Source organism: Helianthus annuus, chromosome 7, assembly GCF_002127325.2.
Source record: "Helianthus annuus cultivar XRQ/B chromosome 7, HanXRQr2.0-SUNRISE, whole genome shotgun sequence".
Taxonomy (NCBI): Eukaryota; Viridiplantae; Streptophyta; class Magnoliopsida; order Asterales; family Asteraceae; genus Helianthus; species Helianthus annuus.
Window position 1 is genome coordinate 79,795,772 of NC_035439.2, and position 14,580 is coordinate 79,810,351.

The window sequence follows — 14,580 nt, forward strand, 5'->3', positions numbered from 1 at the left end:
AATAGTATAATAGAGTTCGAAAATCATTTACGCATAACCAGCATGTAACATGTAATAAAGTGAAGGCTAGTAGGTTATCGACAGGGAAATATGCACAGACGTGACTGCGAGTTGTAGAATGCGCAACACATATCCCCACTGGGACACGTGAAGTAAAGCCCTTAACAACCCCTGTCCACTACAGGTGCTGAGTCCAAACTATAGTACTATCGTTGCTAAGGTGTCAGGCAACAATCACTGTGTTAACATAACATACAAGCATTCATCGAATAACACGTAACATGCAATAACAGTCAACGTATAAATAGTGTTTGCGTTGTGTGTTCGATGTGATTTGAATAAGTAACGTATGTAACACCCAAAAGTGCGTAAATGAAAAAGGGATCGAGTATACTCACAGATTATGTTTAAGTAATTAAACACTCTCTTGCTGAGATATTAGCCTGTGTAACACCCCGTGTTTCGAAAGTCAAAGTCAAAGTCAAAGTCAAGATTGAAGTCAAAGGATGAAAAGATTGTTAATTGCGATCTGTCACTCCTTGCTTAATTACTGATTTGACTCTTTGACTTGTAATCGAATCTTTATTTTATTTTCTTTAGTTGTATTATGTGGAGTATCTATTAATAATCAAGGTTTAATCGCTTGTTTTATCGCTTTATCGCTTATCGCATCGCAATCGCATTCGCAACCCGAATTATGCGTTCTGGATATTGTTTTACGTGTGTGTGCTACTTATGTGTTACTTGTGCATGTTTAATTATGTTTATGTTTGTGGGGATCAACCGAAATGCAATCGCAACTCTATCGCAACGCAATTGAATCGCAAACGCTAAATGCAAGATATTTTGATGATTGTATGTTAGATATAGTATTTGTGTGTTTATTATTAATCTATCGCATCGCTCGCTCGAAACGCATCACAATGCTCAACACGGGAATCGAAACGACAAAACTCAACACGCCGGACACTTGGATCGAATGGCCAACCGATCGAGTGGCCATCCGATCGGATTGCCATCCGATCGAGGCGCCATCCGATCCTTGTGCACTTTCCTCTTTTGGAAACTCTATAAATACCCTCCTGTCACATCATTTGTGATGTGACAGCTCCTCCACTCGACCAGCCGCACTCAAGCCTTCTTTCTCTCGATTTCTCGCGATTCTTGTAAGTTTTCAACCTAAATCTTGTACTTCTATGATCTACACGCAATCCTTCATCTTTTTCACTTTTGAATCTTAACTTTTAGCCGTGAAATCAGCGGATTTGAGGTGTTAGAGGATGATGTCATCATGGAGTTCTTGTGAACTTCAAGTTTTCGCCTCAATCCACTAAGAACAACTCAGATCTGAAGGATTTCCACATGATTAAACAATATTTTCACATAGATCTACACATATTCATGGTTAAAAAGGATTGAAAGATGGTTTTATACTTTCTTTCAACTCTTTTACACTCAATGCACTCAAAACCGATAGAATCGGAGCTCGTTCTGATCTTCTACTCCTTCTTAGTGATGTGTTGGTTCAAGATCTGGTTCCTATAAAAAAGACAACCGATTTCGGGTTAAACATGAACAACCGTCATGAACCAGTAACTGATCGGACTAGGGTGATTGTTGTTCGACCGGATCACTTGGGTCATGATGGAGTTCCTGTTGTCTAGCACGTTGTTATACCGTCTTAACCCAAACCGCAAAAACTTTCAAAATAATCAAGTGCCAAGACGATCAGATCGTTCTGACGGATTGCCGTCCGATCGGATTGCCATCCGATCGAACAGGCATCCGATCGAAATACACATGAGATTCAACACTTAAACTTTTATTCAACTTTCAAGAGTCTGAACATCGAATGGATAGTCGTCCGATCGGATAGCCATCCGATCGAACGACCATCCGACCATGTGACATTTGGAACTTCAACACTTAAACAATTTTCAACATGTTCAAAGCATAGTCAGTTCTAATGGATTGCCATCCGATCGGTAGACCATCCGATCGAGTGACAATCCTGCTGTGAACTTGTTCTCTGAGAAATATCTCGCCGAACGGATCACCATCCGATCGAACCGCCGTTCGATCGAATGACCTGAAAGGTAGAGATACTTCTCTGTTTTCAAAATGCTACAACGAAAACTTCAAAGTCATCATACACAAACACATCCTTACCCAAAGGAATGTCAATCCAATCGAATGGCCATCCGATCGGACGACCATCCGAACGGATTGACATCCGATCGAGTGGCCATCCGATCGGATTGCCATCCGACACTTAGACACTTTGCACCGTTTTACGCGCCGTTCTTCGCACATGCTATCGTTAACTGTTCAGGCTAATCTTTCTCAGCGCTCCCTTCAATCCAAGAGAGTGTTTACTTGTTAAGCACAATCTGTGAGTATACTCGATCCCTTTTTGCTTGACGCACTTTTGGGTGTTACATACGTTACTTATTCAAATCACAATCGACACACAACGCAAACACTATTTATACGCTGACCATTATTACATGTTACGTGTTATTCGATGAATGCTTGTATGTTATGTTAACACAGTGATTGTTTCCTGACACCTTAGCAACGATAGTACTATAGTTTGGACTCAGCACCTGTCGTGGACAGGGGTTGTTAAGGGCTTTACTTCGCGTGTTCCAGTGGGGATATGTGTTGCGCATTCTACAACTCGCAGTCACGTCTGTGCATATTTCTCTGTCGATAACCTACTAGCTTTCACTTTGCTACATGTTACATGCTCTTTATACGTAAACGATTTCGAACTCTATTATAGTATCAAACTTGTATGCTCACCTTTACACTACGTGTATAGACCTCTATTTTAACGTATGTGACAGGTGCCTACGATGCTGTGCTTTGCTTGCTTATCATGGAATCAAGTAGGATTGAGAGTCTAGAAACAAAGACAATTTATTTTATTTAAATCTGAGTTGTCGGAACATGTTATTCGTCTTTGAGATATCGCTGTCTGTAATAATTTACTTGCTTAACATGTTTTTCTTGGACAATCAGTTTCGCTCAGTGCCATGTCCCGATGTTTCCTTCATCGGTTGGAGTGTGACAGCCGGAACAGTTAACAATAGCATAAGCAAAGAACGGCGTGATAAACGGTGCAAAGTGATCAAGTGTCGGATAGTAATCCGTTCGGATGGCAATCCGATCGGATGGTCATTCAATCGGATGTCAATCTGTTCGGAGGGTCATCCGATCGGATGGCCATTCGGTTGGATTGACATTCGTTTGGTAGGATGTATTTGTGTATGATGGCTTTGAAGTTTTCGTTGTATCATTTTGAAAACAGAGAAGTATCTCTACCTTTCAGGTCGTCGATCGAACGGTCATTCGATCGGATAGCGATTCGATTGGCAAGACACTTAGTTCACAGCAGGATTGTCGCTCGATCAGATAGCAATCCATTAGAAATTGATGTTCTTTGAAAATTATGAAAATATTTAAGTGTCGAGGTTCTGAATGTCGCTCGATCGGATGGTCGTTCGATCGGATGGCTATCCGATCGGATGGGAATCCGTTTGATGTACAGATCCTTTGAATAGGTTGAAAAATATTAAGTGTGGATACCAAGTGCAATCCGATCGGATGGTCATTCGATCAGATGGCAATTCGATCGGACGACAATCCGTCCCAACGAATCTGATCGTCTTGAACTTGATTATTTTTTTGAAAGTTTTGCGGTTTGCTCAAGACGGTATGACAACGTACTAAACAACGGAACCTCGTCAAATCCCAAGTCATCCGATCGAACAGGAATCACCCAAATCCGATCAGTTTACTGGTTCGTGACGGTTGTTCATGTTTAACCCGAAATCGGTTGTCTCTTTGATAGAAACCAGATCTCATACCGATGCTTCACTAAGAAATGAGTAGAAGATCTGAGAGAGCTCCGATTCTACCGGTTTTGAGTGCATTGAGTGTAAAAGAGTTGAAAAAAGTTAGAAAACCATCTTTCAATCCTTTTAACCGTGAAAATGTTTAGATCTATGCGAAAACATTGTTTAATCATGTGGAAATTCTTTAGATCTGAGATATCCTTGGTGGAATGAGGTCAAAACTTGAAGTTCATAAGAACTCCATGATGACATCACCCTAGAACACCTCAAATCCGCTGATTTCACAGTTAAAAGTTAAGATTCAAAGGTGAAAAAGATGAAGAAGTGCGTGTAGATCATAGAAGTATAAGATATAGGTTGAAAACTTTCAAGAATCGCGAGAAATCGAGAGAAATGAGGGCTTGAGCGCTACTGGTCGAATGAGGGAGCTGTCACATCACTTGTGATGTGACAGAGGGGTATTTATAGGTTGCCAAAAAGGGAAAGGAGGGGCAAGTGTCGGATAGGCCACCGATCGGATGGCGCTTCGATCGGATGGCCATTCGATCAATTGGCCATTCGACTGCGGTGATCCGGCGAGTTGAGTTTCGACGTTTCGTTTCGCGTGTTGAGCGTTGCGATGCATTTGAATGAGTTTCGATTAAGCGATGCGATAGATTAATAATAACCACACAATACTATATCTAACATACAATCATCATAAATAACTTGCGTTTAGCGTTTGCGATTTGACTGCGTTGCGTTAGAATTGCGATTGCGTTTCGATTAATCACCACAAACATAAACATAAATAAACATGCACAAGTAACACATAAATAGCACACACACATAAAACAATATCCAGAACGCATAATTCGAGTTGCGAATGCGATTAGCGATAAGGCGATAAAGCGATAAAACATGCGATAAACATCGATTAAACCTCGATTATTCACAGATACTCCACCTAATACAACTGAAGCGATTAAAATAAAAGATTCGATTACAAGTCAATGAAGTCAAATCGGTAGTTAAGCAACGAGTGACAGATCACAATTAGCAATATTTTCTTCCTTTGACTTTGACTTTGACTTACGTAACACGGGGTGTTACAGCCTCCCCTACTTAAGGGAATTTCGTCCCGAAATTAGGCCTTAGCTGTAACAAAAAACTGCGGGTACTTCGCCTTCATGTCACTTTCGAGTTCCCAGGTGAACTATGCGCCGCGTTTGCCTTCCCAGCGAACTTTCACAATGGGAATGCGTGAGCGCCTGAGCTTCTTGGTTTCTCGGTCCATGATCTCGACTGGCTTCTCCACGAAGTGTAATGTTTCGTCCACTTGTAGATCCTCGAGTGGAACTTGTAAATCCTGCTCGGCCAGACACTTTCTGAGGTTCGAAACGTGGAAAGTCGGGTGGACGTTGCTAAGTTCCTGTCACACCCCAACCGATGGCGGAAACATCGGGATGAGACGAACAAATTGCTCAAAACATCATAACACTATGTGACAATATAAATTAAATTGAATTTCATAAATTGCTAAAGTATAATACAAGAATTCAACATAAACAACATTGTTTCGATTATACAACAACAAAATAATTATATCTAGGTGTGTTTCTAAGTCCACTTAAATCTTGTTTCTTCACTTAGCATCATCTTGTCTATCATCCTGCAACATGTATTAAAATAATCAACAAAAAGTTGGCGAGTATACAAGTTTTGTTACATAGCATAAAATAGAATAAAAAAATGTTTAACGTGTTCATATCCAACATAAATAACATGATGCAAGTTACTAATACGCTGAAATTGTGTCACTATATGTTCAAACCCGAGAATACAATGCGTTAAAAGAGCCTAATCCCAAGAGTTTAGCGGGTGGTAACATGTTTAACTTAACAATACCCCAAGTCTAATGGGCGGTGCATTACTCCTATAGCGCTATAATTGTTAAGGTGGGCTTGTACGAAGTTAATGAGCATATAGACACTAATAGTTTACATAGCATATGAGATTAACAAGCATCAAATCGTTCATAGACTAACTCCCAATAGACTAGCGGGAGGTGAACATATTTACATGTGGATAGGATATGATTCAAAAAGTTTCAAGTGTTTAGTGTTTTTACATAGAATACATGTTGCACCCAAAAGTGTTTAAAAAGTAAAATGGGTTCGAGTATACTCACAAAATTGCATATGCTTTCCGATTATCCAAAGTGACGAAGTTGTTGAGACTAGAAAGTTGAATGTGTTCGATTTGGAGTTCAAGAGGTGTTTACATATGGTTCTAGGGATTTGGAGTTTAAATAACATGAAAATAACCATATGAAAATAATCATCTAACACATATTACACTTGTTCTTGACACTATGAAACTCTAAAAGAGTTTAAATGTTTTCATGGAACAAGTTTCCATTAGAATCGTGACAAGTTGTCAAGGCCTAAGATGATATAATCTACTAGCTTGACGAATGTCCATTAGTTCATCACCAAGAGTTCGATTTGTTCGAATATTACATAAGTATTATATAGAGCATAGTATATCATAAAAGTCAAGCATGAGGTAGAAGACTAAGGTCTTCATTTAGGCACCTCAAAGTGTCATAGAAATCATACATGAGGTAGGAAGAACAAGCTCCCATTTAGGCACCTCCAATGTTCACCACTACACTTGATGTAAAAACATTCAAGGAGGGTCTTGAACTTACATATGAAATGAAATGAACAACTATTCTATGAGAAAACATCAAGAAGTGAGTGGATGTTTATGAAAGATGGCCCAAGCTAGTCTAACCATCACACTTTTACCAAGCTTCAAGCTTGAACACTTCTTGTGGGTAGAACCCTAGCTAAAATAGAAAGTTTATGAGGTTTAATCCTCTGATTTTAAGTGTCTCAGCCTTGTTTTTGTGACAACCGGCAAATTTTCAGGTTAATCCGTACGATCTAATCACTATTTATTTATTAAATTTCGTGCATTTAGACTTAATTATATTATTAATTGAGTCCATAAAGTCTAGCAATGTCCAGGTAAATGCATGGGTTCGCATTTGATGTTGTTTGGTATGGTCTTATCGTGTAGCGATAAAAAAAAAGAGATCATAATAAAACGCGCTTTGGGGGATTATCCGGTACACTGAAAAAGATGCTGACACCATTCCAATATGCCTAGAACATTAGAATTATTGCATTACTATATGTCGGTGAAAAAAAAAACAAGAAAACTTAATACGGACGTTGGATTATTGTATTTTCGGTTCGTATCGCGTATATGTTAATTTTGTCAAAAAAAAGTAGTCATCGTTCTAAAAACCATTTCACTATGCGAACTATAAAATATAACCAATAAGTGACATTGGTTAATGTAAGACACGTTAGGAAAAAAAAAAGATATCGTGTGAATAATTATATGACAAACCCAGTTTTTATTTTATAAACTTCCGTTAGACAAATAACTAGCCAAAATAATAATAGTATGACACCAACTCACTAACTAATCAATGCCTAGTGAACTAATACCCAATTTAGGGTCCTAATCCTCTAACTTCCCTAATGATCAAAATATCTAAAATTACCATCATTTCAAGTATCCAAATTGTCAAACCAAAATCACCAACCCCAATCACCCCCTTACGGTCACATGCCCTCCCCATTCCCCTTGACTTTTTTTTTTGTCTAGTCTTGGAAGAAATTGTGCATGAAAGTAAGGTGGTAGAATGATTGTATTGTAAGGTCCTTGTAAGACATTATATAAAAAAAGGGTCTTTCATTCATAAAAAAAATACACACACAATACCAAACTCTTTCTCTCCTCTTCCTGTCGTAGGCCAAACCCCCACCCAAACCTTATTTCTTTTATGCTTTATAATCTCACATATCCCTTACAAACCACACTAAAATTATATATAAGTTAAGGTGTTAGAAGGTTTAGGAGGATTTTGGAGCTACACCTTAACTTACAAGGCTTCTATCCATCATTTTAAGGAGTTTTCTAAGCTTGGTAAGAATCTAAACTCACTTGGTTATGAATCTTGTTTCGATGTTACTTATACAAGTTTGGATTCACCAAGAGAGATGTTAACTCATTTTTTTTTGTTTTAAATCAAGAAACCCTTTTGCATAAAAAAAAAGTATATTATTTGATATAATCGTAGGTATGTGGGTGGGTGTATAAGACTTTGTTGTTTGATTTAGTATGGTAAAAATGCTTGTTTTCTTTCTTTATTAAGGATGCTAAGTGATGAGCTTTGTATAAAAATGATCTTGTACAAGCTTGTTTATATTAAAATAAAATTTAAGAAGGGTTCATAAATCATATGTTTGGGTGTTATGGAAAATGGTTGATTTGAGTTAAAAGACTAAAATATAAGTCATGTGTATTTTAGTAGTAAACATGATATTTAAATATTGAAGGATGATCTTGTGTGATTAAGATGTTATTTGTTATGTTAGAAGTGTATTAGTGAAAATATAACTAAACATAACTAAAATGGTAATTTTTGGTGAAATAAAGTGTATGAAGTATTTTTGAAAATTGTTGATAAGATGTGATTATACCAGTTATAGGTATATGTTAACACTTGGTTAAGCATGGTTAAGCATGGTTTAGTGCGATTATGGGGTGATTACTTTTACATGTGATATGTGATGGTAAATTATGGTTGGAAGTATGATTAATAAAAATGACATGTCGTTATTTTAAAATAAGTTTAGATATATTTTAAACTTGGTCATAACATAATTACGTGTATAAGTTGATGTATGGGATTTAATATGGATTAAATAGTGATTTCGATTGTTAAACAAATGTGTTAACATAAAAATCACCTAAACTTATGATTTTGTGACTTGATGATCAAGTTACCACCATCAAGAATTAAGAAAAAAAAAATTAAGGATTTCAAAAAGAGACTTGGAAAGAGTCTAGTAAAAATTGTTGTATAGAACAAATTTGGGTTTTGCTAAAAAAATATATATATATAAATATTTTATATAAAATATATTGTGGCTAAATATTCGTGTCAACGAAGGGGTTTCAACGAATACATAAATAATATTTATGATATTATTTCCGACTATTCATCATAATCGGAATGTATATTTATTTTAATAATAAATATACATACACATTTTTGGTCGAGTTCGACTTACAGATTTTGTTGTCGTCAAACCATGTGAATAAATATGATATTTAGTCGTAAAATATATATTTATTGGTTTGAATTTTTAGTTCGGGACTAGGTCTCGACATTGTGTGACAATGTGTGGTATATATATACACACACACACACACACACACACACATATATATATATATATATATATATTTATATATATTAACATGTGAACTTTTGGATAATCACCCACCAACGCGTCATAACGGTTAACATTTTAGATAAAAAGGTTAACATCTCATTTTGTCTAAACGAGTTTGGTGAACGACTTGTCGAGTAGACACATATTTAGACCTAGTGTCTTATTGAATTAGGACACGTGTAGGTCGGGAACTATTTTGGACATTTGGTTTTGCTAGCATACGCATGGAACGCAATTTGTGAGTCTTCACGGCCCCTTTTACTTATTTAAATGTTTATTTAAATCGGGGGAAAATCATGCTTGGTTACGGGGTATGGTAGTGGGAATGAAATCCATTTTTGTCTATTTTGTGCGCATAAGTTGGTTGGTTTTAGAGCTCGGAAGTCCTCGTGTTATTGTTTCTTTAGTAACCATTAGTCGTGGTAATGACCGCGGAACAGTCGAATAGATCTATTGGGTTTAACGAGCCCCGCTCCTGGTCGGTCGTGACCCTGTGGGAGTGCAATTGTGTCCAAATATTCTTAGACATCGTCATGGTGCACGATGTGGCGAGGCATCATCGTTATGGTTTGGTTACGGGCTTATGTCGGCACATGTATCACGGTTTTTGCAAGACCATGATTCGACTTTCGTGATTTCATTAACTACGCATACTAAATTTTTATCAAATGAGTTTAAGTTTCATTTGTGTCATTTAAACCTGTGAACTCACCAGCATTATGTTGACATTTTTAAGCATGATTTTCAGGTAAGTGAAATTTGGTTCGTGGCTTTACGAAGTTGCATGCATCATGGACGATACCTTTTGGGGGTTTTGCCTTGTATATTTCATCGTATCGGGAATATACTTGACAAATCCTAGGAACTTTATAAACAATATAACTTTTGGTCGTATGTGTTTTGAAACTGGAAGTATTATATTTGGGTTGTGTAAACTAGATATATTGTTATGGTTTGTAAACTTTAAACTTCGGTATCGTTGATGCTTAATCATATTAGTTGTTTGCTTATCGTATGCTTGAAAGCCTTTCATGGTCACACCTTGCGTTTCCGCCTTCGGCGGGGTGTGACAGATTGGTATCAGAGCCTCGATTATAGCGAACTAGGATTCGGTCTCGAGTCTAGACTATAATCTCATATCTAGGTGCCACGCATTAAACGTTTTCACTTGCCTGAAAAGTTTCATTGCATTGCATCACGTTCATGGTTGGGTCTACGAGTCATAGGCGGGATTCATGGTTTAGTCTACTTAGTGTAGAAAGGAGTTTTGGGTATGCATGGTTTGGTCTATATTGTATAGGCAAGTTATTTGGTTCATGTGGAGGGTTTTGTGATTTATATACATATATATAATTTATATATACATGTGTTTGTACGGATTATCTTGCCAGGTCACGATGTCGTCAGCTTCAGATCCTATCGACATTTCAGATTCAGACGAGGGGATCATTGACCTCGTGTCCGATGAGGAGGTGATCGAGTTGGAGTCGGATGATGAGCCCGCTATGGAAGTAGTGCCGGAGACGGATACTGAGCCGGAGGAGGATCCGGACTACGTGTCTGTCGATGTGCTGAGTGGCGTTAGTGGTGAGGGGGAGATAATAGCCTTATGTGGCCCTGTGCTGATGGATGATATTCTCGATCTGGGGGATGTTCTAGTCCCTGGTGTAGTTGTCGTAGGTCACCCCGATGGACACCTTATTATTGACATCCCTCCCCTTGCGATTGAGGTCCCTCGTGTTGATGTCCCTGCTGGTGGGGACAAGGTTCCAGTGTTTCATGTTGATCATGTCGACGATGACATAGGAGTGGGCGAGGTGTTTGATATTGCGATTCTAGAGGTCTCTTCCCCAGTTGTGTCCGTCATGGACATTTCATCTTCCGACAATACTGATAGTGTATCTTCTTCTGCTTTTAGAGCCGTAGGTCCTAGTGCTCACGCTACGGACTGTGGCACTGCTGCAGAGCTTATAGCTCCCACTACTCTCGAGATGGGTGGACCGTCTCGCGCTATTCTTGCTCAAGTCGATGATGAGAGAGTTAGCGAGCCCAGGAGGGAGATTCCTTCTGTTTTTATGATTGGAGGACCTTCATGTCCCGCTACAGCCAGCCCTTTCATTGAGAGATTCCGAGCTGCTGGCTTTCCTGTGCCCCCAAAGCTCGAGACGGGCGGACCTTCTCGATCCCCAACCACCATGTCGCCTTCCGATCCTTGCTACCCTTCTCCCATGTTTCCACCCACCCTCGAGAAGAGGATAGATTCTATTGAGATGCTCCTACATGTGTTTATGCATAGGATTGATAGGGAGTTGGATGTTATACGACAGCGAAGAATCAACGATGCCGAACAGATGATTATCCTCACTTCAGCTTCAGCACGCCACGATGTGACTTTTGGTATGACGGATTCTAAGATTTTAGAGGTTCAGGCTAGGGTGACTACACTCGCTCATGGGATGAGAGTTATCGAGGAGGACTTAGCTAGAGTCAGGGCGGCACTCGAGACACGACCACCCCAGCCCCCACCCCAGTAGTTGTGATGTGATGATCTTACTTTTGGTTGCAAAGATTGCTCGTGGAAGAAATTTTACCTTTTTGTATATTGTCTAAACTTGTAAGCCAAGGTGATGTAGCCTTGAGCTCTTTTGGATCCTTCACGAAACAATGTAACAAGTTTGAATGATATGTAAATTATGGTATTTTATTTTGATGCGTTGTATTTTGTTCTTTTCATGATTATTATGATGTTGTGGTTGTTATGGTGTGGTACTTGTATGACACTGCAATTATTATGATGGTGATTAATCATATAATTTTTATTGCTCGTGCACTCATGATTGTTAGTGATACTTGTCAATGTCATCATATGGTTATTACGAATGGTTGTATTCTTATATTCGTACATGGTTGGCAATATTTGTTGAAATATATGTCTAAAATTCTTTTGATATTTTACATCAGAATACCATGGCTCCGAAACGAAGAAATACTCGTAAACAACCGAATTACCAACTTCCCACCACGGAGGCAGAGTTGGAAGCTTTGTTGGAACAGCGCATTGCTACCGCCATTGCACAGTATGAAGCAAACCGTGTCGATTCCAGCGGCGGTACTGGAGGCTCCGGAGGTTCTGGACCTGGAGGATCAGGAACGGGTGGGAACATTGTGATTGGTAATACTTGGTTTTGCATGGCAACTATGGATTTTCTTGATTATGTTATTCTTATAATAATTATATCTTGATAATTCAGGAGGTACTACCATTCCAGGGTGCACTTATAAGGCGTTCCTCGACTGCAAGCCTCTAAACTTCAATGGTACCGAGGGAGCCGTTGGGTTTGTACGTTGGGTGGAGAAGACGGAATCGGTTATCCGTATCAGCAAATGTACCATGGAACAAACGGTGATGTATGTTACTTGCCTCTTTCTGGATGAGGCGTTGACTTGGTGGAACCTTCAGGTTCAAACATTAGGTGATGAGGCCGCTTATGGGATGACATGGGAAGGACTTCGGGAATTGATGCGAGAAGAGTACTGCTCGAGAGCTGATGTTGCGGGGTATACGCAACGGTTCCATGATTTGTCCAGGGTAGTTCCCTACCTTGTGACACCGGAGTTCAAGAGAATCGAACGATATATATGGGGTTTGGCACCTGAAATCCGTAGCATGGTTACCTCGTCTCACCCTGCTACAATTCGAAGTGCAGTGAGCCTAGCTGTTAGTTTAACTGAAGATGCGGTGCGCATGAAGACCCTAACTAGGAAGGGAAGTGACAAGAAGGATTCAGTCGATGAATCAAAGAGTTCGGGTAAACCGAAATGGTCTAACTTCAAGAAGGGTAACAACGCTACAAACCAAACTGCAACAACTCAAGATGTGAAAGCTTTCTCTGCTACTGTGAACGCAACAAGCTCTGGTCCAAGAAAGTATACGGGTCCTCTACCCATGTGCAACAAATGTAACTACCATCATGTGGGCACTTGTGAAAGTGCCAAGTGTAAAAGGTGTGGAAAGGTGGGACACAAAATGGAAACTTGTAGGGTGGTGTTACCAAAGAAGGTCAAAGGATGCTACGAGTGCGGTGCCGAGGATCATTTCAAGCGGCAATGTCCTAAGTTGAACCCAGCTAAGGGTCGAGCCTTCGTGATTGGAGCTAAGGATGCTCGTCAGGACCCGAATGTAGTTACGGGTACGTTTCTTCTCAATAATCATTATGCTTCAATTCTTTTTGATACTGGTGCCGACCTTAGCTTCGTATCTACCGACTTTAAACGTATGTTGAATTTAGAGTCAAGCAAGCTAGATATACCCTACTCTATTGAATTGGCCAATGGAAAGTTGGTTAAGTCATGTGTGGTTGTTAAGGGTTGCACGTTGGTCTTGTGCAATCAAGAATTTAGTATAGATCTTCTACCGGTCCAACTGGGTAGCTTCGATGTCGTAGTCGGCATGGATTGGTTGTCGAAAAACCATGCCGAAGTGATTTGTCATGAAAAGATAATTCGTATTCCTCTATCCGATGGTGAGACGCTTTCTGTCCATGGAGAAAGACGTGGAACCCCATTGCGAATTATTACTTGCATGAAGGCCCAAAAATGTCTACGGAAGGGTTGCTTCGCATTCTTGGCGCACGTAGTTGATAAGAAGACAGAGGAGCCTAAACTTGAGGATATTCCTGTTGTGAGGGAATTCCCTGAAGTCTTTCCTGAAGACTTGCCAGGATTGCCCCCACAAAGGCAAGTCGAGTTTCGCATAGACTTGGTCCCAGGAGCTGCCCCTGTAGCTAAATCGCCTTACCGTTTAGCTCCGTCAGAGTTGCAGGAATTATCTAACCAACTTCAAGAATTGCTAGACAAGGGTTTCATCCGACCGAGTTTCTCGCCTTGGGGAGCTCCGGTCTTGTTCGTGAAAAAGAAAGATGGAACCTTCCGTATGTGTATAGATTACCGGGAGTTGAACAAGCTCACTATCAAGAATAGGTACCCTTTACCAAGGATCGATGACTTGTTTGATCAACTTCAAGGTTCTAGTTTCTATTCGAAGATTGATTTGCGTTCAGGCTATCATCAGTTGCGAGTTCAAGAGGAGAGTATTCCCAAGACGGCGTTTAGAACCCGTTACGGTCATTATGAGTTTCTTGTCATGCCTTTCGGCTTGACTAACGCACCGGCCGTATTTATGGATTTAATGAATCGCGTGTGCAAACCTTACTTGGACAAATTTGTGATTGTTTTTATTGATGATATATTAATATATTCGCGGTCAAAGGAAGAGCATGAGCAACATTTAAGGCTTATTCTCGAATTGCTGAAGAACGAGAAACTATACGCAAAGTTTTCGAAATGCGAATTTTGGATTCGCGAAGTACAGTTTCTCGGTCATGTAGTAAACGAGAAAGGGATTCATGTCGATCCGTCCA